Below are 25,686 nucleotides of genomic sequence, written 5' to 3'. Positions count from 1 at the left end.
AGTGCACATCATACCTTTTAGAGAATTCATTGCAGGTGGGGGGGAGAGGAGCGGTAAAAACAATCCAAACATACAGCAGGTCTCTACAATGGGGACAATGAAAGACCTTGTTCCAGAACCCTAACCACCCACTGATCCAGCCTCACCATTCTGACTGAGGCCAGCACACTGCCAGTGCTGGGAACTTTCTCCAGGCATTTTCATGTGTCACCTTCCTTTCCAGAGCACCTTTCTGCCCTCATTTAAATCTTTTGATTACTATCTAATTTCAATTCAAATAAAGCCACTAGCAGATAGTCACTGTAGAAGAAAGGCATGGAGATTTTCCGGGGAGAAATTTTAAGGGATGATTTAAGAGGCTGAAGCTTGTGAAAATTAGAATTCTTACAAGAGGTACCAGAGGTACCTGAGGTACATGATTCCTATAGATGCCAGAAAGAAACTCACCAAGAAAAGAAGCCCAGCAACTTTTCTACCCAAATAAAGAACAACTCTTGCAAAAATAGATACATCCTCCTGTTCAGTTATCTATTGCTGCATAAAAAGCTAACCCAAATGTACTAGCTTGAAACAACATAATATTTCCCGAATATGTGTCAGGAATTCGAGCAGGGTGTGGCGGGGTGATTCTTCCATTTTCTGTGTTATCTGTAGAGGTCATTTAGTAATCACTGAAGAGGTATCTATCGGAGAAGGCAATTGCACCCCACTCCAGTACTCTTGCCTGGAAAATCCCGTGGACGGAGAGCCTGGTAGGCTGCAGTCCATGGAGTCGCTAAGAGTGGGACACGACTGAGCGACTTCACTTTCACTTTTCATTTTCATGCATTGGAGAAGGAAATGGCAACCCACTCCAATGTTCTTGCCTGGAGAATCCCAGGGACGGGGGAGCCTGGTGGGCTGCCGTCTATGGGGTCGCACAGAGTCGGACACAACTGAAGCGACTTAGCAGCAGCAGCAGCAGAAGAGGTATGGTGGGAATGGGGTTGAAGGGGTCCAAGATGGCTTTTCTTGCACATCTGTTGCCTTAGCAGAGATGGTTGAAAGGCTGGGTTCAGCTGGCACTGTTGAGGGGAGATCCACAGGAGACTTCTCCCATCATAGGAGTGACAGTGTTACTTGGGCCCGAGCTCGTTCTGCTTGCCGCAGGACAGGCCGAGACGTAGGGTGATGAGTTGCAAGAACAAGGAATAATGACTTTAATTGGAAGTCATTTTAGCTTTAGCTAAATTTAGCTTTAGTCATTTAGCTTTAATTGAAAGCTAGCTGACTGAGAAGACGGCAGACTAGCATCTCAGAAAATCACCTTCGTTCAGGCCAATTGGGCTCCTTTTATATACGAGGGAGGGGGCGGGGCCACTGTGGCACCGACCAATGGTGGAGCAGGACCACTAACGGTCGCTGGTTGACAGTTACTCACTAACGGTCACTTGCTTGGGGGTGGGGTGCACTGTGGCACCAACCAGTGATGGAGCAGGACCACTAACGGTCGCTGGTTGACAGTTACTCACTAACGGTCACTTGCTTGGGGGTGGGGTGCACTGTGGCACCAACCAGTGATGGAGCAGGACCACTACAGCTCCTGTTCACCTCCCTGCCACTGCACCTGGAGCAGAAAGGTGCGACTCCAGAAAGAAGCGGGTCTGAAGAAGTACCCAGCCGCTCCGGCATCCTTGTCCTTCCTCACAGGAGCGAGGTATGCAGGCAGTGGAGATCATGGTAGCCACATAGAGACCGTTGAAAGGTATCCCTGTCAGACGTCACAGGCGCCCTGGGCTCAGGCTGCCACTGGCCTTCCAAGCCAGCCCGTGACTGATGAGGTGGCCCCAGATCTGGCGCCCCAAGAGAGGCGTTCCCGCCTGTCTGCTTGGACAGCAGGTGGGTGGCAGGGGTGGGCCAGCCTGGTGGACTAGGCACGGCCCTGGGCAGAGAGGTGGGGGGAGCAGCCACTGGCTTAATGCAGGCTGGCACCACGGAGGGAAGGGCCCATCATGCCTCGGGTTGGGGCTGAGGAGGCCCCTGCTACAGCAGGATAGTAGGACTTCTCTCTCAGCTCCTCAGGGCTCCCTCAGAATTCTAAGAGACCTGGTGGAAACTAACTGCTGCTCAAGATTTACACTCTGGAGGTTCCAGAACGTCACTTCCACTGCACTCTACTGAGGAAAGGGAAAGTGAAGTCACTCAGTCGTGTCCGACTCTTTGCCACCCCATGGACTGTAGCCTACCAGGCTCCTCTGTCCATGGGATTTTCCAGGCAATAGTACTGGAGTGGATTGCCATTTCCTTCTCCAGGGGATCTTCCCAACCCAGGGATTGAACCTGGGTCTCCTGCATTGTAGACAGACACTTTTCCGTTTGAGCCACCAGGGAGGTCCCTACTGAGGAAGGAAGACACAAAAAGCCAACCCAGGTTTAAGGGGTGATGAATTAAATTCCACTCCCTCAGTTGGAGGAGAAGCAAAGTATGTGCAGCCATCTTGAATCTATCACAGCTACCCTGCCCCTAAGAATAACATTGCTCCTAGCAGGTCCAGAGGGTTTTCAGCTCATAAGATTTTCAGCCTCATAAATTTAGGTGCTTACTCGAAGTTTAGGTGCTTAATCAAGGACACAGGACTTTCTCCTTCATGCCCATAGCACCTGACTGAAATGCTAGTGACTTAACTCTAATGGCTAAATCCTGGGGTCTATTTTCTTCTTATCCCTTGACTGTCTATTCCTCACTCTTCTACTTTTTGTGCACGTGTGTGTGTGTGTTGTGTTCAGTCATGTCCAACTCTTTGCAACCAACTGGACTGTAGCCCACCAGGCTTCTCTATCTGTGGGATTTTCCAAGCAAGGATACTGCAGTGGGTTTCCATTTCCTTCTCCGGGGGATCTTCCCAACCCAGGGATCAAAGCCACTTCTCTTGCATCTCCTGCATTGGCAGGCAGATTCTTTACCACTGCACCATCTGGGAAGCCTCTACTTTTTGTATTGCTAAAAAAAACATGGTGTTTGTCTTAGTCCATTTGGGCTGCTCTAACAAATATAGCAGAGACTGAGTAGCCTAAACAACAAACATTTATTTCTCACAGCATAGAGGTTGGGAAGTCCAAGATCAAGACACTGGTGGATCTGGTTTCTAGTGAGGCTACACTTTCTGGTTTTCAGGAACCTGTCTTCTTTCTATGTCCTCAGGTGATGGAGAGAATTAGATCATTATCCCTCTGGTGTCTCTTCTTATAAGGGCATTCCTTGTATTTATAAGGGCTCCAGCCTCATGGCCTAATGATCTGCTAACAGCTCCACCTCCAAAAACCATCACATTGGGGGTTAGACTTCAGCATATGAATTTGGGGGGTGGGGCACAACCATTAGGTCTATAGTAGAATTCTTTTTCATCATGGAGTAACATATGCTCATTGTAGAAAATGTGGCACCATGCCAGAACCTGGAGAAAATCACAAGTAACATATCTTTCTTCTGTGCATGCATATTTATATTTGCAGTTTACATTACTGGGATCACATTATATAGAGTTCATATCTTGTCTTAAATAAACAATTCATGACCATTTTCTTAAGTGATCAAACACTTCTTGCATTATTTTTAATGCTCACATGCAGTTCTATCACATGGAGTGTCGTATTTTAACTATTTCCTATTTATAGTTCATTTAGGTTGTTTTTCCAATTTTGACTTTAATAAGTAGTACTCTGAACAGCCTCACATATCAAAATATTGTCCATGTTTTTAGTTATTTTAAGGGAGATTCTGAGAGGTGGAATTTTGGGGTCAAATCTCCTACCTTGAAATTATCCTTCCGTTGACTTCTGGGTCATTTTTCTCTTCAGGATCCCATTATGTTAAATAATTGGTCCTTAACAATCAGCCTTCATCTTTTCCTCTGCATATGGCTGGTTGTTAAAACCATGAGACCTGGTAAGAAAGGCCTAGGAGAGCTTAAAATCCTAGGAAAAGAAATAAAAAGATTATTTCAACTGGCAAAAATGCATTCCTAATATACCCAAAGAAGTCAACACAAACATTAGTAAGGACTACTTAAAAGTTCATTAATATGTCTGATTATGAGAGCCATCTCCAAACTTCAATATCAGATGTAAAAAGAAAATACAATTAAAATAGTCTAGTGCTCCTAAAATTAGGCAAAAATATAACCGAATCATCTAAGCAGTTGGGGCAAAACACCATGTTCTTTCAAGGAGGAGGAAATGCTGTAAAGATACTAATTCTCTCCAATTGTAAATCAGAGTTTTAACTCTATTTCAATTAAAATTCGAATTGCATATTTTTCAGAACCTCATATAATAAGTGTAAAATTCATCTGGGAAAATAAAGAGAATGCTTATAAAAGGAACAGTGAAAGAGAACAAATTTTACCTGAACATTGATTTTATTGTAACATGGAAAGAGTCAAAATAGAATCTTGGGGATTTATTCTGAAACGTAAGCCTAGACCAACAGAACAAAATAGAAATGGAATAGGTTCTGAAAGAAACATAAAATCTGGACTATGAAGACATCAAACAAAACAATGAAGAGATATTCTTAAAATAATGATATCTGTGGGGCTAGAGATCAATAAGTAAAAAAACTAATTGAGCTCACACTTCAAATCAGGGATATTAAAGAAGCAAAAATTTTAAATTGTGAAGATTAACAAAAATAGAATACAGAAAGAGATGATTAAAGAAGTGGATGAACAAACATTTTTCAGGCTATAGAAGTATTTGCCCTCCTCAATAAAAGACAATTTAAACAAATTCTAGAAAATCAGAGGAGAAACCTAGGGAAGGCTATTCTATATGTCACTTTTATTTTTTTTTTATGTCACTTTTAAATGAGAGAATTTATTTCATGACCTGAAAAGTTCTAGAAATTATCATACCGCTGGGCCCTTATTTTCAGGAGAATGATATGTATGTGGAAGGGTTAAAACCTGCCTGCAGACCTTCCCCCTGGTAACAGAGAACCTGTCCAACTTCAGATGAAAGTGAAGTTGCTTAGTCGTGTCCGACTCTTTGTGACCCCGTGGACTGTAGCCCACCAGGCTCCTCCGTCCATGGGGTTCTCCAGGCAAGAGTACTGGAGCGGGTTGCCATTTCCTTCTCCAGCAGATCTTCCCAACCCAGGGATTGAACCCAGGTCTCCTGCATTGCAGGCAGACACTTTAACCTCTGAGCCACCAGGGAAGCCCCTAATTTCAGGTACTGACACAATTCTTGATGGTCAAGTTCATGTTCAGGGCTTTCATTTCCAAGATAAAGTGGCTACTACCCCCAGCAAAGTGCAGAGACCAGCACAGAGGTCTGTGGGGCCACATTTCTGAGGCAGTCAGGGAGCTAGAGGGCTTCCCAGGAGGCACTAGCAGTAAAGAATGAAGTTAAAGTTGCTTAGTCGTGTCCAACTCTTTGTGACCTCAGAGACTATACAGTCCATGGAGTTCTCCAGGCCAGAATACTGGAGTGAGTAGCCCTTCTCCAGGGGATCTTCCCAACCCAAGGATTGAACCTAGGTTTCCCGCATCACAGGTGGATTCTTTACCAGCTGAGCCACAAGGGAAGTGCATGCCTGCCAGTGCAGGAGATGAAAGAGATGGGAGTTCAATCCCTCGGGGGGGAAGATGTCCTGGAGGAGGGCATGGCAACCCACTCCATTGTTCTTGCCTGGAGAATCCCCTGGACAGGAGCCTGGCGGCCTACAGTGTATAGGGTGGCAAAGAATAGAACACAACTGAAGCGACAAAGCATGCATGCATGCAGGGAGTTAGAGAGCAATGGAGGACCCTGTCTGTGGATAACAGGGAGGGCCTTGGAGGAAAAGTATGCAACTGGGATTCAGGTTCAGATTGCTTCTATATCACGCTTCTGAGATTCCAGGGGTGACCATGAACTTCAGGGACAGCCTGGGTAGAGAAGCTTTGTTGCGGAGAGGATCTGACCATCATTAACCAAGACTAGGCAGCCCTGTGCTGACTAGGTGTGCATCCTGGAGAGTTCAGGGTGGAGCTGTCAGCAGTTTGGGGAGCAGGGTGGATCACACTCAGGTTGATCCCAGCAGTAATTCTGTGCCTACCAGAAAGCAGGACATTAACCCTTTATCCATTTCTATTATACTTTGAAAAGGGGAGAGAGAAGTGGAAAAGATACCCTGTATCATTTCCCGTCTCCATGGGCCTCTTTAAAGATGCAACAGCTTTACCTCTAAGAAAAGCAAATATTTTAGGAAACCTGTTTATGTATCAGATATATCAGATACATTCTTAACACTGTGTGTTCTAAATTGGGATTCTATTTTAAATACACACAGTGGAGCCAATACTGCTACCCCATGGATTGTAACCCACCAGGCTCCTCTGTCCATGGGATTTTCCAATACTGAAGCGAGTTGCCATTTCCTCCTCCAGGGGATCTTCCTGACCCAGGGATTGAACCCTTGTTTTCTGTGTCTCCTGCGTTGCAGGAGGGTTCTTTACCCACTGAGCTATCAGGGAAGCCCAATATTATGAGACCCCTTTGGTAAAACTGTCTGTAAGCAAATAATCACTAAATAAATCTGCCTCTAGATCTGGATTTTCATATTCTAGATGGGAGTTGTCTGAAAGAAACGCTCTCTACAGATTTATCTTCTGTTCAAATTTGAATTCATCTGTATCCATGCAACCTTTAGAATATTACTTCTGTAACAAGTCCCCGGAGAAGGTGATGGCACCCCACTCCAGTACTCTTGCCTGGAAAACCCCATGGACCGAGAGCCTGGTAGGCTGCAGTCCATGGGGTCGCTAAGAGTCGGACACGACTGAGCGACTTCACTTTCACTTTTCACTTTCATGCATTGGAGAAGGAAATGGCAACCCACTCCAGTGTTCTTGCCTGGAGAATCCCAGGGACGAGGGAGCCTGGTGGGCTGCTGTCTATGGGGTCGCACAGAGTCGGACACGACTGAAGTGACTTAGCAGCAGCAGCAGCAGCAGCAAGTCCTCAAATGCGTATGCTATACCAGTCCAACTCCAGCAACAACTTTAGCTCATTTTTTTGTCTTTCATCTATACTTGAGAAACTGTAGCTATCTTACTTTACAGAGGCATGTTCTGTTTCTTGGACAAGGCTTAGGGCTTTACACAAAGGATACACATGGTATTTCTCACATAAAAAGAAGCTCAGTCTCACTAGTAATCAGAGAAATGCAAATTAGTGTCCCCTGGACACCTGTCTCTTCCCTGTTTACGTTCTGGGCTAGGCAGCTGACAGGTTTGTGAAGAGAGACCTCAGGGCACCTCTCTTTAAGCAGAGCTATGCTTATGCACCTTAATGGCAGACTGGGCCAACATTCAAAACCTGTTGAAACAAATGCTCAGTAGTTTTAATTTGTGGAAAGGAAATGTTATTTGGAAAAAATAAAGTTTTTAATGCTCTGAAATCTTTTTACACTGTGGCAGGGCTAGAGTGCTGGAGAAAGCACTTTGAGATCAGAAATCCAGCCACGTTATTAGTAATTCATTTGCTTTAGCACATATGGGAGATAATGCGTTCCTTGGCCTGTGGTCCAGGTGGTCAGCTCTGCCAGCAACAATTTGGAAGCACTTTTGAGCCAAGGGCCACGTGGCTGCCCTTCTGCTGCAGCTGCTAGAGCAGCTGGGTTGGAGGCTTCTGCTTTTGTCCTGGTTAAAGCAAATTTCCAAGTTTAGCTGACAATAGTGTACTCCGCAGCCAGACCCATTGCATGCATATGGGAATGCTCTTGGCCAGCCCTTCTTTGAGCAATGGCCCATTTTCATTTTCTACAGCCCACCCGACTGAACTCAGGTCTCACATTCTCTAAACATCACATGGCATCAGGGCCATAGGGTAGGGTAGGGCACAAGTTCAGTTCAGTTCAGTTGCTCAGTCATGTCTGACTCTTTGCAACCCCATGGACTGCAGCACGCCAGGCTTCCCTGTCCATCACCAACTCCTGGAGCTTGCTTAAACTCATGTTCATCTAGTCAGTGATACCATCCAAGCATCTCATCCTCTGTCGTCCCCTTCTCCTCCTGCCTTCAATCCTTCCCAGCATCAGGGCACAAGAACCACATATTAAAAACTAGAGTGGATTCCTTGCCTTTTCAGCATATTCTGTGCCAGGTTATAAACATGAGTCCACTAAAATAGGAGACAATAATGCTTAGTCAATTTACATGAAGCATAAATTTTACTTATTCATCTCAATTAGGCTAATCGTGTAATCAATCTGCCAGACATCGATATTTACTCAGTGTATCTTCAGTTGTCAGTGGTAATGGAGGAGAGCAAGAATACCCAACACAGAGATAGCCAACAGATACTTGTCATTGACTGATTAGTATACAAATTAGTGGTTGATCAAAGAAAATATTGGACCCATAGATTTTCAATAAGTACTTTTCACTGATTGAGTGTTATACATATTAGTGGCTGATTTAAAAAAAAGAGGAGAAGAAGAAAAACACCCACTAGTTCATCTGCAGACTTATTATCTCACGGTTGATGTGCCCTTCTTTTGTTTTGCTCAGGCTGGTATTGAAATAAGTTTGTGTTTTTTAGTATACACCAATTAATGCTACAGAGAAGCGGCCAGGAAGTGTGCTGTGTAAGAAGAAGAATTGAATTTGGAATTAGCATTGCCAGATGATTCAGTGGTAGAGAATCCTCCCACCAGTGCAGGAGACACAAGAGATGTGGGTTCAGTCCCTGGGTGGGAAAGATCCCCTGGAGTAGGAAATGGCAACCCATTCCAGTATTCTTGCCTGGAGAATCTCATGGACCAAGGAGGCTGGTGGGCTACAGTCCATGGAATGACAGAGAGTTGGACATGACAGACAGACTGAGCACACACACACACACACACACACACAGTGTTTTGCTGGAGAAGGGCAAAGGCAGCCGGTTTTTTCACCAATGCATAAACCTGCTTTGCTCATATGATCCTAGCATTCTGATGCCAATATGCAAAAAAAAAAAAAAAAAAAAAGCCCTTCATAAAAGGGATAAAAGTCCCTTTTATCACTTCCCCTAACAGGGTAGTGAAAGCTATGATGTCACCATCAAGATGCCCTTGACGTGGTCATCGATGACTCAATCTATCAGGAACCAGTGCCATTCAAGTGCCCATCAAGTCATCCCTGTTGAAGGGCAGGATTGAAATCATTCTCGTCCAGAGTCTAGCTGGAGGAGAGGAGGGAAGAATCCAGACTCTAGACATGTCAACTCAAAAGTTCACCAGGATGGTGGTAAGTGCCTGCCCTTCCATGAAGCTTTGCTCAGCCATCTTGCCTCCCCAAAGTCCCTCTTCTGTGATCTCTCTCCACACCCATTACTTTGCACCCCCTCTTGACGTTTACTGCTGTGGAACATTATTCTGTACTGGTTTCATGAGTATTTATCTGTACTTATTCATTCAGTACTGGGAGAGATTGGATGGTCAGGCCTCTGAAGACATGATGCATACATATGTGCTAAGTCACTTCAGTTGTGTCTGACTCTGTGTGACCCTGCAGCCCGCCAGGCTCCTCTGTCCATGGGATTCTCCAGGCAAGAATATTGGAGTGGGTTGCCATGCCCTCCTCCGGGGGATCTTCCTGACCCAGGGATCGAACCCCGTCTCTTAAGTCTACCTGCATTGGCAGGCAGGCTAACTACCAGCACTACCTGCAAGGCCTGAAAACATGATTCTGGGCTCACATTTCAATGATGAATGCTGCCAGTTGGGTTGCAGACTGAGATTAGCAGACACAGTGTTGATGAGAGTGTGCTCTTGGGATGGACACCCATGGAATGGAATGGAAGGAAGCAGCACTGGGCGGCAGGGGGGTGGGGGGGGGGGTGGGGGGTGGGGGGCTGAGCCAGATGCAGTCCCACTGAAGGCCCCAGCCAACCCCACGGGGGACCCTGGGGCTGAGATGGCCTTTCAGAGCTGCCTTGAGTTGGGGTCAGGGAGGCAAGCCTTTGTGCCTCTGCATCCCATCAGTCATTAAATGCGGGCTGTTCCATAAAGGAAACATGACCCTGGGAGAGGCAGCTCCCTTTGGCCGAGGCAACTCCCAAAGGGGCTGACAGCTGAGGGCCATCTGCCGGAAACACTTTCGGCAGCTGGGGAAAAAGTCCTTCACTTCTGAAGAGGGATCTCAGCGGTATGAGACAGCATGCACAAGGATGAAATATAATACACGCAGGGAGCACTCCAGATGTAGGAAACAGCAAATACAACAGCCCAAGATGAGAGTTCTCTGGGTGCAGGCGTGCAGTGGGAAGGAGGCATACCAAGGCTTGAGAGAGAATGTGCTGGAAGACAAGGAGAGGCAGCCTCTGGCCTCTGAGTTTCACATTTGTTCCAGTAGCAATGGGAGCTATTTGAGGGCTGTAAGCAGGAGAGTAACAGGATTTATTTACTCTTTCAAAGATCACTCTGGCTGCAGCATGTTAGGTGGGGAAACAGTAGGCGCAATTGTAGCAGGAAGGGGTGGGACCCCAAAACCTGGATTAGGTATATGGCAGTGATGCTGGGAAGAAGCAGTCAAGTTTGGGGTTTAATCTTGGAGGCAGAGCCAGTGGGTCTTGTCGATCAGTTGGATATAGATCTGAGGTTAACAGCAGAACTCAGGATGGCTTCTAGGTTTGTAGGCTGTCCAGTGAGGGTGATGGTTGGAGCTTCAGGTGGGGAAAGACTAAGAAATATTCTGGGTGTGAGAATGTGTGAGTTGAGGACAGAGGGACAAAGGAGAGTTAAGAATCATTCTGATAGAGCCATTTGCAGCAACGTGGATGGACCGGGAGATCACCACACTGAGTGAAGCCAGACAGAGAAAGACAAATACCATATGAAATCACTTGTATGTGGAATCTAAAAGATGATACAAATGAACTCGTTTACAAAACAGAAATAAACTCACAGACACAGAAACTTATGGTTACCTAAGGGGAAAGGAGAGGGATCAATTAGGAGTTTGGAATTAGCAGACACTATTATATATCTAATAAACAAGGACCTACCTTATGGCACAGGAAACTGTATGCAAAGTACTGTAATTACCTGTCATGGGAAAGAATTGGAAAAACAATATGTATAAGAAGCAACCACTGCTGTGCACTCAAACTAGCACAGCATTGTAAATCAGCTCTACTTTGAATAAAAAAGAAAAGAAAGGAATTGTTTTGGACATGGTCAATTTGAGATTCTTGTCTTAGTCTTGCTTCCCCAGAAACAAGCATTGAGATAGGAGTCTGAATGCAGTAGTTTATTTGGGAATGAATCCAAGGAAACACAAGTAGGGAGATGGGCAAGTGAGATAAGGAAGAGAAGGGTGTCCTTTATCAAGCAAGTTACTAATGTATAGACAACCGGAGCTTAACATCCCCAGGGGCTCTGGAAGACAGTATGCGTCTCAGACGGGGCCTACCCAAAAGTAAGGTTGCTAGAACGTTTGTCAGCCACTCCTATGAGTGCTCCTGGAACCATTACCTCCTTGGCACTTCCAGCCTGCTGCAAGCTTGAGCAGAGCAGGCCCGGTTAGCTGGAGAGGGTCCTGCTACACAGAGGCAGCGGCTGGCAACCAGAAGTCAGGCTGGTAGGCATTGAAATGGTGTGAGCTGAGGGGATGCTGGTGGGAAGAAAGAAATTCAGAGTCAAGACCTAGTTAAGACCCCAGATAACATAAGGAGGCCTGGGGGTATTCAAAAGAGCCAAGTGCAAGGGCCGAACTCTTAGTTCAGTCTAGAGTCACAAAGAAAAGACCAGCAACTGCATGAGGCTGTGACTGGATCAGAGTGAAGCCCATGGGCAGAGCTGATTGCCACTGGCACATCTTTTGAAGGCACCAAGTCAATATGAATACTAACTCCCTATGGTTCCAGAATCTCAGTGGATTGATTGGAACTGAATGGATCATCAAAGGATGTCAGAGTTGCTTCTCTGGGGATCTTGCTGAAAGACTGAGTAGGTGACTTTCTCAAGGTCATCCATAGACCTGAGATTCTTTAAGTATCCCTCTTTTACAAATGCAGAAACTGCGATGTGGGAAAAATATTTTTCTTAGACTCTATACATTATAAAGTTTGCTGGCTCCTCTGCTAGAGAGCATGACACACACGAAAGCTCATCCAGTAATTTTTCCATGAAGGGGGCTTGAGTGTTTTATCAATATTCATGAAATATTAAGATAATAAGCTTGTCAAAACATCTCAAACACAAAAGCCACATTCTTCAGAATTCTTTTCTTCTGCTATCATGCTTTAATTCTGTGTCATGACAATCCAGATCCAGTTCCTCAGGCAATGGAATTACCATTACTCCGTTACTTAATTGAGGTCCTAATTGATTAGGATCTACTGTCAAATGCAATCATCTATTTATTTTCAATGGCCCTCTTTACTGAAGCCACAAGTACTGAATGGAAATGTTGGGATTTTCCTACAGGAATAGTTGAATTTAACCTCTCACTGTTCTCCTCTCCTAGCCTCAGGATCATTCTGTGTTTTAGAACCAGTAACTGTTTTCAAGGCGTGGGTCTTTCTTAAACCAAAAAAAGCAAAAGCATTGCAATTTAAATATAAACAGTGTCCAATTGAAGAGATACTCCTCAAGCATCTCCATGACACCCTGGGAGAGTTGCTATTTTCCTCTCAGCTTCAACTCCTGATTTTAGCAATTTCTACTTGGATCCTTTGTGTTTGGCTTAACTTTGCTCTTGAAAAGTGTTTATAATCCTGATCAAATAAACCCCACCCTTTAGGTTCTCATTAACACCCAGTCAGAGATTCTTAACCTGAAGGTCAAGCATAGCCCTTAGAATGTATTGGCTAAGAATTTATAGGTTGGTTTCAAGGATTCCATGGACAATTTGAAATTACAAAATCTGGTGCGGCTGTACATGTAGGCTTTTCCAGGATAGAGGTCTTTCCATAACCTAAAACAAAGCTAAATACCATTTTGTTTTTCTTGTGTTTGTGTGTTCAGTTGCATCAGTCGTGTCCCTACTCTTTGTGACCCCCCGGACTGTAGCCCACCAGGCTCCTCTGTCCATGGGATTTCCCAGACAAGAATATTGGAGTGGGTTGCCTTTTCATTCTCCAGGGGATCTTCCCAACCCAAGGATCAAACCCACGTCTCTTGTGTCTCCTGCGCTGGCAGGCAGATTCTTTACCCCTATGCCACCGGGAAGCCCTTTGTTTTTCTTATCCCCATTTAAAAAGAGGTTTCGAAATCAACTCTCTCTAAAAGCAAGTTCCCTTACCAAGTGCTTGATTGACCTCTCTATCCAAAACTCCATTCCCTTTCTTTTCCCTCAGACCGCAATCCAGTTTAAAATAAACACTGATCAACCGGAGTCAGATAACTAAAGCTGCTGTAGTCGATAACATCATTAATGTAGTAGAATTGCTCTTATCTTAATAGATGTCATCATTAATGTGCAAACTCAGGTTGTTTCTCCAGGGCAAGATGAGATCCTGGATCCCCGGAGCCGTGGGCCATCTGGTCAGAGTCGTAAACCAGAGACACCCTCACTCCCAAAACTATGATTAAGAACCATGACAAAAACGGCACTAGATGACAATTGGCCCCAACCTCTTTGTTCTTTCTCTTTGAAAAACCCTTGGTTCAAAGACCAAGTTGGAATGAATCTGAAGCTTGTCTCCTACTCCCTTGCTCGGCGACCTGAAGTAAATCCCTACTTTGCAGCTAACTCCCGCTGTCAGAGCCAGGCTTTCTGCGCTGCAGGCACCCAAGTCCTTTGCTCGTTACAGTTTTATACAAATAATTTTCCTTTGTTCAGTATTTTCTCTTTAAAGCAGCTCTTCAGGGAATCAGTGGGCTGCTCTCCTTCATTGAACCATCCCAGACTAGCATCTATAAATCCTCCTTTTGCTTTCATACTGGGTAACTCACATTTAATCCTCCAAACCCATACTGTGAGGTGGAAAATCATTTCTCACCCTCTGACTCTTAAACATGTTTAATTTTTTTTTTTTCCTGGAATGGATATCATTAAGGGTTTGTCTTTGTCCTCATTTCCTCAGACAGCATTTCCTTCTGTTATTAATGTAAGCAACAAAATGTAGGAGTCTCACCACCTTGTCACCAAGAAAAGTGAGATATTTTCAAATCATGTAACAATTGTTTCGGACATTTTGAAATTAGCTTGTGCACTCGTTACTACTTTTAAAATTAACAGTAATTACTAACTTACAGCTAGATTTTTTTTCTTTTTTTTAAGCACACATATAGCTGTCATTCAAGAACAAAATTCAGCTGAGTAAAATCTGAAGAGCTGATTGGCTTTGTTGAACCAGTCGTGAGTCGGCAGCATCCTGACTAGCAAATACAGGGAGGCTCCAAGGGGCGACAGAGACGGAACGTTTTTAGAGACAGTACAGGAAGCTGTAAATAGGAAAAAAAAAAAAAAAAGGTTTTATTAGATCATCTCCCTTTTGGGAAAAAAGGGATCTTATAAGGTGGGATACCTCATCTTTCTTTGGGGGATGAAGAACGTCCATATGACCTCACTGGTGCTGACCAGAAAATTGCTAACTGATCAGCTAAGACTACATTTCTGGGGGAGACTGACACGTCAATTAGGTATTAAGTCTTGGTTTGGTGGCACGGCCTAGCATAACTGACTCCATTTCAGGCCTGTGGTTTTGTTTTTGTTTTTTTTTAATAATATATGACAAATATATTCCTTGATGTTTTGTTAATTGTATTTCAGCATAAATGTTTTCCTTTGTAATCCTATGTGTTTTATGTGTTTAAAAATTTTATTGAGAAAAGGGGTTCATGATACCAAAAAAGATAAGAACCTTTAATTGGAAAAATAGAAGTCCCAGAAAGAAACAAGATAGAAGAGAAATTTAAAGAAATGAAAGAATAAAAAAATTTTTCCAGAACTGAAGGACATTAATTTTCAGATTGCAAGGGACCTCCATGTATTGAGACCAATAAATGAGGAATTCCACATCAAGATCTAGAATCACAAAGTTGCAAGAACCTATGTGATAAAAATCCCCAAATTCTTTCAAAGAAGAAACAAAATAATATACAAAGAATTGGGAGTAAGAATTCATCAGGTTTCTCATCTGCAGCACTGGAAGCCAGAAGACAATGGTGCAAAGCCTTCGATATTCTGAAGGAAAATCATTCCCAGTCCAGAACTTTACATACAACCAAATCATCCATCTTAAATGATAGTGAGTGTAGACTGTGAAAGTTTTCAGACAATCCAGGAGTCAAGAAATTTGTCTCTTCCAAAAACACTGATGCTTCTGCTCCAGCAAAATGAAGGGAAAAATCACAAAAGCACAAGACATGGGACCCAGGAGGTTGGTGATGCAGCCCGGGGAGAAATGAAGCAAATTCCCCAGATCATAGTGAGATCATGCTTGCTCTGTAACCAGATCGTTAAACTGCACAGTCTGAGACCACAGCCCCCACAAGCCTCCCCTCCCTTCTGACACCAACTACAAGTTTGGGAGGTGCTCACAAAATCACCCTCAGATTTGATCATTCAATAGAGGGGCTCACAGAATTCACAGAAGACTGCTAGATTCATGGTTACAGTTTATTACAAGGAAATGATCCAAATTAAAGTCAGTGAAGGGAAGAGGCACGAAGGATAGGGCCCAGGAGGGGTCCAAATGCAAAGCTCTGGTCTCCCTGTGGAGTCACGGGCAGCATGGCCTCCTCCCAGCCACAATGTGCGGCAATTTACAGGGAGACTGCTGACCAAGGATGCCTGAGCTTTTGGTGTCCAGCATTCTACGGGGGCTCAAGCATCTCCTGCCCACATGACTGACCTTTAGTCTCCAGCCTTTGTGGAAGTTGGGGTAATGCCTTTAGCCTCTAGTTCCTCTCGGATCGGAGCACATGGCCCAAAGCCTCCATTAAGGATCACACCGTTAGACTGTCAGTGGCCAGTGAAGACATCCCATTGGGCAGGATGTACCAGAGGCTGGGAGATCACCTCCCAGGAAGCCAGGGTAAAGGCCAGTCCTCTCTTTTGGTGAAGTGAATTCTTCATTACACACTCCGCAATGCCAATGAGCTTCTCTGTCATTTCCTACCCTCCAGGTGAGCCTTAAGCCATGCTTAGGGATACACATTTCTCGCACAAACGGCACTGCTCTTCTCACCCCACCCATAAGCCCCTCGAGTGTCTTCTCTGTGTTGGTGGTGCGTGGGAGGCAGGGTCTGGTCATTGAAAGAGTAAATTCCAGGAACACAGTGATTAAGGCCTTGGGAGCTCTAGAGATGCCACGGTTGGAGGACATTTTTCTACATTTAGGCTATAAAATTCGGAATGGGAAATTTGACATGTCCAGAAAACAGATCGTTTATGTTTCCCTGCATACTTGAGGCTTCGTGAAGATGACCCACAAAGGACAGTAACAACCTTTGGTTGGGTCTGCATTCACAGGCTGCTTAATGGATGATGCAGCATCATGAGTAAATAGTATTAGAGACGTGCAGAGGCAGGAATATCTGTATTATTTCAGTAACAACAGGCTCTGAAGAGCCATAGCATTGTGAGTAATAGTCTTGTTACGTTTTCTTTCGTGATAAGAGAGATAAATTTAGCCAAGGATAGTGCTTTTGACAATAAAGAACAGGAAGGGACACCCAGGAAGAAATCCCATGTGTAGTGTTTGAAGAGTCAGCACATAGTTAAAAAACTTCTCTATCAGTTCATCTGAGCATTTAGTGATATATCCTATGTGTGATCATATAATGATAAATTCTATCTGTGCTTATGAATTTTGTGATTCATTTTCTAATCAAAAATTTTATATGGACAGAGAATGTGCAGGAATTGTTTTCCTGGCGTCCCACATACACAGGGGCAACCCTCCTCTTGACCTGTCTTATATCTAACCTGCTGCTGTCCCTGAAAAATCAGTCTTTTCTCCATGAAGCCTGTCTCATGGTACCTGAGACCAAGATCTAGGTATTAGTTGAGTCTGATGAAATTACAGCCTTGAACTTGGGAGTTATGGTTAACAGTGTCAGTCTTTTATCAGCCTCACCATCTGTAGTGGATAACTGTCCAACCCTCTATACTTTCTATTACTACCTCACCTCTCCTGAGGTGTCTCTATTGTGTATAAATATATATAGCTGTGGGAGTTGGTGATTATCGCTATGGAAATCAAAGGAGCCGTATGCCCCTTGTTACCTGAACAGAAGCATAGGACTTAGCCACAGCGTGCTTTCCCCTGGGAATGTGAATCTGGAGCAAGTACCACAGGCCGTTGATAGTTGGAGGTGACCCCAGAGACAGTTGTGTGCCGTGGAATTTCGCCTGGGTTCCTGTTGTCTCACCCTCCTGAATTCCCTTTGCTTTTGGCTGTCCCCAGGGTAATTTTCATCATCTCCCTGTTATTTTGTGAGCCTCCAGCATTCGTGCGGTAAATATCTCTTTACAAATTTCATGTAAGATTGCCAAGATTGATTTTGTTTCTTAAGAAAAACAATAATACTGACTGAAGCAGAATACTATTTATTTCTTTTTTCCCTTTTAAAAAAATATTTATTTTTTACTGACTTATTTGGCTGTGTTGGGTCTTCGTTGCGTCGTGTGGACCCTCGTGGTGCATCGGCTCTCTAGTTGCAGCCTGGAGGCTCAGCAGATGTGGCACTCGGGCTTAGTTGCTCCTCCGTGTGTAGATATTACTTCCCCCACCAGGGAGCAAACTTGCTTCCCTGCACTGTAAGACAGATCTTAGCACTGGGCCACCAGGGAAATACGGACTCTATTTATTTCTGAGTTTGTTGTTGTTGTTGTTTTGGTATCAAGACAAGTTTGTTAAGTTTTTACAAATGATAAAAATTTCACAACTTGTTTGCAATCTCAGGCTACACTTATGTAAAGTCTACCAGATGCTTGAGAGTAGAGGCGTAGGAAATTGCCACCTCAAACTCAAAGCTTGTAAAATATATAAGAACAAGTCATAATCCTTTTGGTGACTGTTTAATTTTGAATGTGTTAATAAACAGCTTTCTCAACCACTTATAATTTTTGCTGTTCATAGAAAATACTTTCCAAATATAATATTGTGAAACATTCAGTGATATAAATAAGAAGAAACTCAAAAATCTCAGTGCTCATTCCTGACACTTATTTACTCAAAGTTTTAAAACAACTGATGATATTTTAAATTGCATATTAGGGATAAACGTCATTTCATTTTTATTCTTGGTACATTATTACATATTATTTACATAAGTATATTAATAAAGACACTGAGATCAGCATAAAACAGATTCCTCTTTTGGCACAGTTAACACATTGGCACTCACCATTATGTTTAAATTTGTTACTATCACATCAGAGTATATGTGAGTGTGTATTTTTACAGTTCTAAAACAATCAAGTTTTTTTCTTCCAGTTTTATTGAAATAAATTGACATATAGCACTGTGTAAATTTAAGGTATACAGCGTGATGGTTTGACTTACATCATGAAATAATGATTGCAAAAAGTTTAGTGAACATCCAGCATCTTGTAAAGATATAAAATTAAAGAAATAGAAAAAAGCATTTTTTCCCTGTGATGAGAACTCTTCAGATTTACTCTTAACAACTTTCAAATATAACACACAGCAGTGTTAATTATGCTTTATCATGTTGTTTATTATATCCCCAGTACTTATCTTATAACTGGAAGTTGCACCTTTTGACTTTTTTCATTTAATTTCCCCCTCTCACTTCCGTTGCTTCTGGAAATCACAAATCTGATCTGTTTCTCTGTGACTTTTTGGTGTATGAAGTATAACTGATCTATAAGAGTATGTTAGCTCCTATTATACAACGTAGTGCTTTGCTATTTCTGTACATTTCAAAATGATCACCATGATGAATCTAGTTATATGTCACCATACAAAGACATTACATAATTATTGACTATCTTCCCCACACTGTACCTTTCATACTCATGACTCATTTGTTTTGCAACCGGAAGTTTGTATCTCTTAATCTCGCTCACCTGTTTCCCTCAACTCCCAATCTCCTTCTTCTAACAACCTCCTGTTCTCCGTATCCATGACTCTGCTGCTGCTGCTGCTAAGTCACTTCAGTTGTGTCCGACTCTGTGCAACCCCATAGACAGCAGGGATTCTCCAGGCAAGAACACCGGAGTGGGTTGCCATTTCCTTCTCCAATGCATGAAAGTGAAAAGTGAAAGTGAAGTCACTCAGTCGTGTCCAACCCTCAGTGACCCCGTGGACTGCAGCCTACCAGGCTCCTCCATCCATGGGATTTTCCAGGCAAGAGTACTGGGGTGGGGTGCCATTGCCTTCTCCGATATCCATGACTCTGTTTCTGTTCTATTCTGTTTGTTCATTTGTTCTAGGTTTTAGATTCCACATATAAATGAAATCATTCAGTATTTGTCTTTATCTGACCTATTTCATTTAGCATAATGCCCTTTAGGTCCATTCCTATTGTTGCAAATGGCAACAGTTCATTCTTTTTATTAGCTGACTTATATTTCATTGCATGTGTGTGTGTGTGTGTGTGTGTGTGTGTGTATATATATTATATATACACACCAGTTCTTTATCCATTAGTCTATTGACAGGCACTTAGGTTGCTTTCATATCTTGGCTATTGTATAATTACAATTCTGCAATGAACACTGGGACACGTATTTTTCTGTACTCGTGTTTTCGCTTTCTTTGGCTGGATACCCAGGAGTAGAATTTCTTCACCGTACCCTAGTTCCATTTTCAGTTTTTTGAGGAACTTCCACAGTTTTTCATATTCGTTGCTCTAATTTACATCCCCACTAACAGTGCAGGAAGGTTCCCTTTTCTTCACATCCTCTTGTCAACTCTCGCTTGTTGTTTTTTTATACTGGCCATACTAAAGATGTGAGGGGATATCTCATTGTGATTTTGGTTTGCATTTCCCTGATGATTAGTGATGGTGAGCGTCTTTTCATGTCTTATGTCTTCTTTGGAAAACTGTCTTTTCAGATCTGCTGCCCATTTGTTAATCAAGTTGCTTGTTTTTTGATGTTGAATTATAGTTTTTTTTTAATATATATTTTGGATATTAGCATCTTGTAGGATGGATCTTTTGCAAATATCTTCTCCCATTCAACAGGCTGCCTTTTCAGTTTGTTGATAGTTTTCTTTGCTGTGCAAACACTTTTTAGTTCAACATAGTCTTATTTGTTTATTTCTGCTTTTGCTTCTCTTGCCTGAGGAGACATATCAAAAAAAAGAAAAATTACCAAGACTGATATCAAAGAATGCACTGCCTATGTTTTCTTCTAGAAGTTACGGTTTCAGGTCTTTAATCGATTTTGAATTTATTTTTCTATATGATGTGAAAAAGTAGTATAATTTGATTTTTTTGCAGTTAGTTGTCTGGTTTTCCCAATACCATTTGTTTGTTTGTTAAAACTTCCTCCAAAATGTTTAAAATAAAATTTATTTTATATATTTATTCATTGACTGCACTGCATGGCACATAGGATCTTAGTTCCCCAACCAGGGATTGAACACATGCCCCCTGCTTTGGAAGGGCAGAGTTTTAACCACTGGACCACTAGGGAAGTACACCCACAAACCCCAAAACAAATGCTGACACTCTTTTTTTATATTCTTTTCCATTATGATTCATCACGGGATATTGAATATAGTTCCCTGTGCTATACAGTAGGATATTGTTGTTTATCCTGATACTATTTGTTGAAGAGGTTGTCTTTTCCTTCATTGTATATTCTGGCCTCTTTTGTCATAGATTAATTGCCCATATACATGCTGGTTCACTTCTGGCCTCTCTTTTTTGTCCCCTTGGTCTATCTGTCTGTTTTTGTTCCAGTACCATACTGTTTTGATGACTATAGCTTTGTGGAATAGTTTGAAATCAGGGATCGTGATACCTCTAGTTTTGTTTTTTCTCAAGACCGTTTTACCTATTTGGGGTCGTCTGTGTTCCCATACAAATTCTAGAATTATTTGTTATAGTTCTATGAAAAATGCCATTGGTATTTTGATAGAAATTGCATTGAGTCTATAGACTGCTTTGGGTATTATGGTCATTTTAACAACGTTAATTATTCTAAATCACGAGCATTAGCTATCTTTCCCTTTGCTTGTGTCATTTTCAATTTCTCTCATCAGTGTCCTATGTAGTTTTCCAAGTATACATCTTTTATCGTCCTAGTTAGATATCTTCTTCTGTATAAAATTTTAAATTGTACTTTTCTAGGCTCAGAGAAGGCAAGGGCACCCCACTCCAGTACTCTTGCCTGGAAAATCCCGTGGACAGAGGAGCCTGGTGGGTTGCAGTCCATGGGGTTGCTAAGAGTTGGACACGACTGAGCGACTTCACTTTCACTTTTCACTTTCATGCATTGGAGAAGGAAATGGCAACCCACTCCGGTGTTCTTGCCTGGAGAATCCCAGGGACGGGGGAGCCTGGTGGGCTGCCATCTATGGGGTCCCACAGAGTTGGACACAACTGAAGTGACTTAGCAGCAGCAGCAGGCTTGGATAAAGTCCTGCTTCCTGCTCACACTTTCCCTGTGTTCAGCACAAGGGGAGTCTCTCTTCCATGTACTTAAAGCAACTATGTCCCTTCCATGATAGAACAAGAGGCAAGATGGGGCTTTCCCTGACTGTTCACCATTTGGACTTGGGTGTTTTTATTTTATTTTATCTATTACGTATGTTCTGCTCCCACATGTGTTTTAAGCTCCTTGTGGGTCTGAGCTAGTTCTTGCACAGAAGCTCTGTTTGTCACTCGATCAGTGTCAGACTCCACTTTTGCCTTCAGACCCATTTTTGTCCACTTACTGCAGTGTTCCCAATTCTGTCACCCACCACCTCTCCCACTTTGCCTCAACTTCATGCCGCATGTGCTATTTTTATCAGAGATTTTTCTGCAAAGTCAATTTTTTTAATCTTAATTCATTTATTTTAAGAGCATTGGGAAGGAAATGCTTTTCTTTCTCACTGTGGGAGTCAGTGGGATTTAAGTTATCCACATCAACCAAGACCAGCTGGTGTCATGGGAGGCTGACACTCCCTGAGTTGAGAAACAGTAATATAAAGTGAGCGGTATGTTCTTGCTTCCCCAACTCACTTGTGTAAACTTTTCTCCACTCTCTCTTTCATTTTACTGTAGACCTACTTCTCATTCTCTGGGCCTTACTTTCCTTATTTATAAAATAAGAGAAATCTTGCTTGGAAAATCCCATGGATGGAGGAGCCTGGTAGGCTGCAGTCCATGGGTTCCACAGAGTCGGACACGACTGAAGCGACTTAGCAGCAGTAGCAACATTCCTTCTGGTTGCTTCCAGCTCTGACTTTAACCAAAGTCTATGATCACAGGAGTTCATGGTACCCCAGGCATGCGCTCCTTTTTACAATCACTACTCAGTGATGAACTGCTATTTGTCAATTGCCCAGCACAGGCTCACTCATCTTCACCACGGAGGAGGATGACGTCCACTATCCTCCCCCTTCTCGAAAGGCCCAAGTGAGGTAGACAGAGATCCTTTCACTTGCCCAAAGCGTTCAGGGAATATAAGAGGTATAAGCTTGGCTCTACCCCCTAGTTTCCATTGTTTCAATGATTACTGACTTTCTCACATTTTATTTCCATAAAGGGAAGAGAATCCTAGACATGCTAAATATATTTTAGCGTGTAATCCTAGTTTAAGTTAGCTAAAGGGCAACTGAGCTATAAAATCATGCTGAAACCACCCAGAAATCATATTTGTTTCAAAAACAGAATATGGGGGCCTAGTAGGGTTGATGGCAATCAGGATATGTGATTGAAAAACTGGTCCTCCTTTTTCCTGGCATCGTGAACTTCTGGAAGCCCCAGCTTTCCCATCCATTAGATGAGAGATTTACTATGTGAAGCTGCTCAGTCACATCTGACTCTTTGCGACTCCATAGACCATAGGCTACCAGGCTCCTCCATCCATGGGATTTTCCAGGCAAGAGTACTGGAGTGGGGTGCCATTTCCTTCTCCAGGAGATCTTCCCAACCCAGAGATTGAACCCAGGTCTCCCACATTGTAAGCAGATGCTTTACTGAGAGATTTGGGTTACACTAAATCATCTTCATTTTCTCTCCTACCAATCATCTTAAATATTTACCAAACCTCTTAGTTCTGAAAAAAAAAAGGTCAGGAATCAAATTTTTAATTGGTTCTAAAGCTACAAAACTTGAATCAGATTTAAGATTTGGAAATTGCCCTCATATAGTAGTTTAAAAAAAAAAATCTTAGGTGAAAAAATAAATGGAAATTCCTTATAAAGTGAGAGGAAATATACTTCTCCAACATGGTTCATATTAATATATAAAGTCATCCTTTCATCTAATGCTATTTCTGCAAAAGTACCTCATATTTCATTCTGAGCATTATTAATGATGAAAATATGTGCCTGCAAGTATATTTGGGAAAACTATCGGCTATCTGCCCTATTGGCAACCCTCAACACTTAAACCTACAAGGCTGTTTGAGAATATGTCATATTTCAACACTAAATACTTGGGCCAACTCACCTGTCTAGTCATTTGCTGACAGCAAAGATACAGGGACAACTTGCTATCAGGTTAGCCAGGGTTACACTTAGAATTTAGAGAGCAAACTACTATAGGGGAAGAAAAAAACCTTTTCCTTCTACCCTTCTAGGTTATCAGCTGGGGCTCTGTAACAAAAGATGGATTAACAAGAGAAAAGCACACACAATTATTTAATATAGTTTTCTGTGACATAGAGCCTTCATAAGGAAATGAAGACCAAAAGAAATGGCTAAACCTGAGTGTCCATATACCAGGTTCTGTGAAAAAGCTGTGGGGAAATGTGATAGACAAATGGGTATGAGTGAAACAAAACGAGGGAAACTTAGCAAGGCCTATTCATTTGGATTTTCTTGGAGTCCCTCTTTATTGGAGATAAAGATGTTCGTTCCCTCTGAGGATAGGGAAGGCAGCTCTACACCGGGGTCTTCACCCTGCTTTAGGGAAAGGTCAGCGAGTCCCTGCCGCACGTACTGTTTCACGATTTCCTTCAGCTTGAAATACTCAACATGGCACCATATTTGCTCTGAACTCCGTCACTGCAAAGCTAATATGCTCATCATCCTAGGAACACTGGAATGGTTCTGCGAAAAGCAAGCCTCTGGGATTTTTTGGCATAAGTAAGTGATGAAGCTTGAGCCACTTCTACATTATGGAAAATGAGAGCCCAGGGTTTTATTACTCTCATGTTACAATCACTGCTGGGGAAGGAATGGATAATGAGCAGAGAGTATAATTTTCTCTAAGATCTGTCCCTGTGCAGGAGCAAGTTCAAAAACCATCTGCAGCATGAAATGGTCATTCTCTGATTTGTCTTGCACACCTAGCCTTCCCAATTAACTAGAGTTGAAAAACTGGTTTGAGTTATACATGCTTCTTCTCCACTTTAAGAAAAAACTTACCAAAATATATATAACCTCATTCACTCTGACTAGAGCTGGGTAGACATCTCTTTGACTTATCTATGCAAACAGGTTTTGCTAAGCAACCTAATTAGGTAAAAAGCACAGGGAAAGTTGTGCAGAGGAGGAGGGTGGGACTTTTTCTACTAGAGAGAAGTAACTTTTAATCCTGGTTGTTTTTTTTTTTTTTTTTTTGCCAGACCACACAGCTTGTGGGACCTTAATTCCCCCACCAGGGATCAAACCCAGGTCCCCCTGCAGAGGAAACTCAGAGTCCTAACTACTGGATCGCCAGGGATGTCCCGTAAAGCCCTTTTAAAAAGCATTGATTTCTTTTACAGCCCTTGGTGCACTGATTTGTTATTGTTGTCGTCGTTGTTCATTAAAGCAGATAAATTTGGGGATTACTATTCTAACTACCAAAGATTCATGCTGAATTCCTAGAAACATGACATGCAAGCGGAATTAATGTCTGAGCTGCTTACAAATGTATGAATCTAGTCTGGGTACTGAATGAAGGGCTTGTGCCTTTTAAGTGAGATGGCAAATTGTCCTAGGGGATTATGAAAAAGCTTCCAGAAATGATAAGATGCCTGGGATTTCCTTCAAAGTAACCTGGGAGAAGGGAGAAGAATGGGAAAATGGATGAAACAAGATTGGCCAAGTGTTGATCATTGTTGAACCTGGTGATGGCTACGTGAGTCTTCACTATGCTCGACTCCATACTTGTTTGAATGTGTCCAGGATAAAATATATAAAAGTCTTTTTCTTTTTTTCTTTAAAGCTCACAGAGGAAACATGCTCAGGGAATTGAGGAGGATCAGCAAAGACACAGGCGACAAGGTGGCTGATGGGAAAGTAGGGCTGGAGGGAGAAAGCAGGCCAGCCGGGCAGGTGTGGGCAGAGACCTGCCTGCTGCTGCCACTTGCTTTTTGCCCCTGCTGGACGGTCAGGAGGGATCCCGAGAGGTGGGCCAGTGCCTGCTCCTGGGTCAGGCTGGGATGACAGCAGGAAACGCCTTCAGTGCCGCTTGAGACGCTCAGCCATGGACTCCCAGCCATTGTTCTGCAGGCCCACCTCCTTAACAAGTCCCACTCAGCGAATGTTCTAGCTCAGAATATTAACGTTTTAAAAAAACCGGAGCGGTGCTTTCCTTATTTGCATGTTTGTTCATGGCCTTCTCCCCGTGGGCCTGTCTGAACGTGCATGTGGAGGGGAGGCGGAGGGGGA

General features: G+C 43.0%; 1 long non-coding RNA gene across 2 annotated transcripts; it reads left to right on the top strand.

Annotated features, from left to right (window-relative positions):
* Positions 1-1,544: 1,544 nt before the first annotated feature.
* On the top strand, positions 1,545-25,579 carry LOC112581367. 2 transcript variants are annotated; one of them, XR_003105887.3, is made up of 3 exons: positions 1,545-1,696; positions 9,041-9,251; positions 25,241-25,579. It is a non-coding gene; the product is annotated as an uncharacterized LOC112581367 (long non-coding RNA). The 2 variants fall into 2 exon arrangements; XR_006640459.1 differs by lacking the exon at positions 1,545-1,696 and adding an exon at positions 1,808-1,878.
* Positions 25,580-25,686: the final 107 nt, after the last annotated feature.

This window comes from Bubalus bubalis, chromosome 22, assembly GCF_019923935.1.
Source record: "Bubalus bubalis isolate 160015118507 breed Murrah chromosome 22, NDDB_SH_1, whole genome shotgun sequence".
NCBI classification, from domain to species: domain Eukaryota; kingdom Metazoa; phylum Chordata; class Mammalia; order Artiodactyla; family Bovidae; genus Bubalus; species Bubalus bubalis.
The sequence above is the reverse complement of the archived record's forward strand: the minus strand, read 5'-3'. Positions and strand labels throughout refer to the sequence as shown.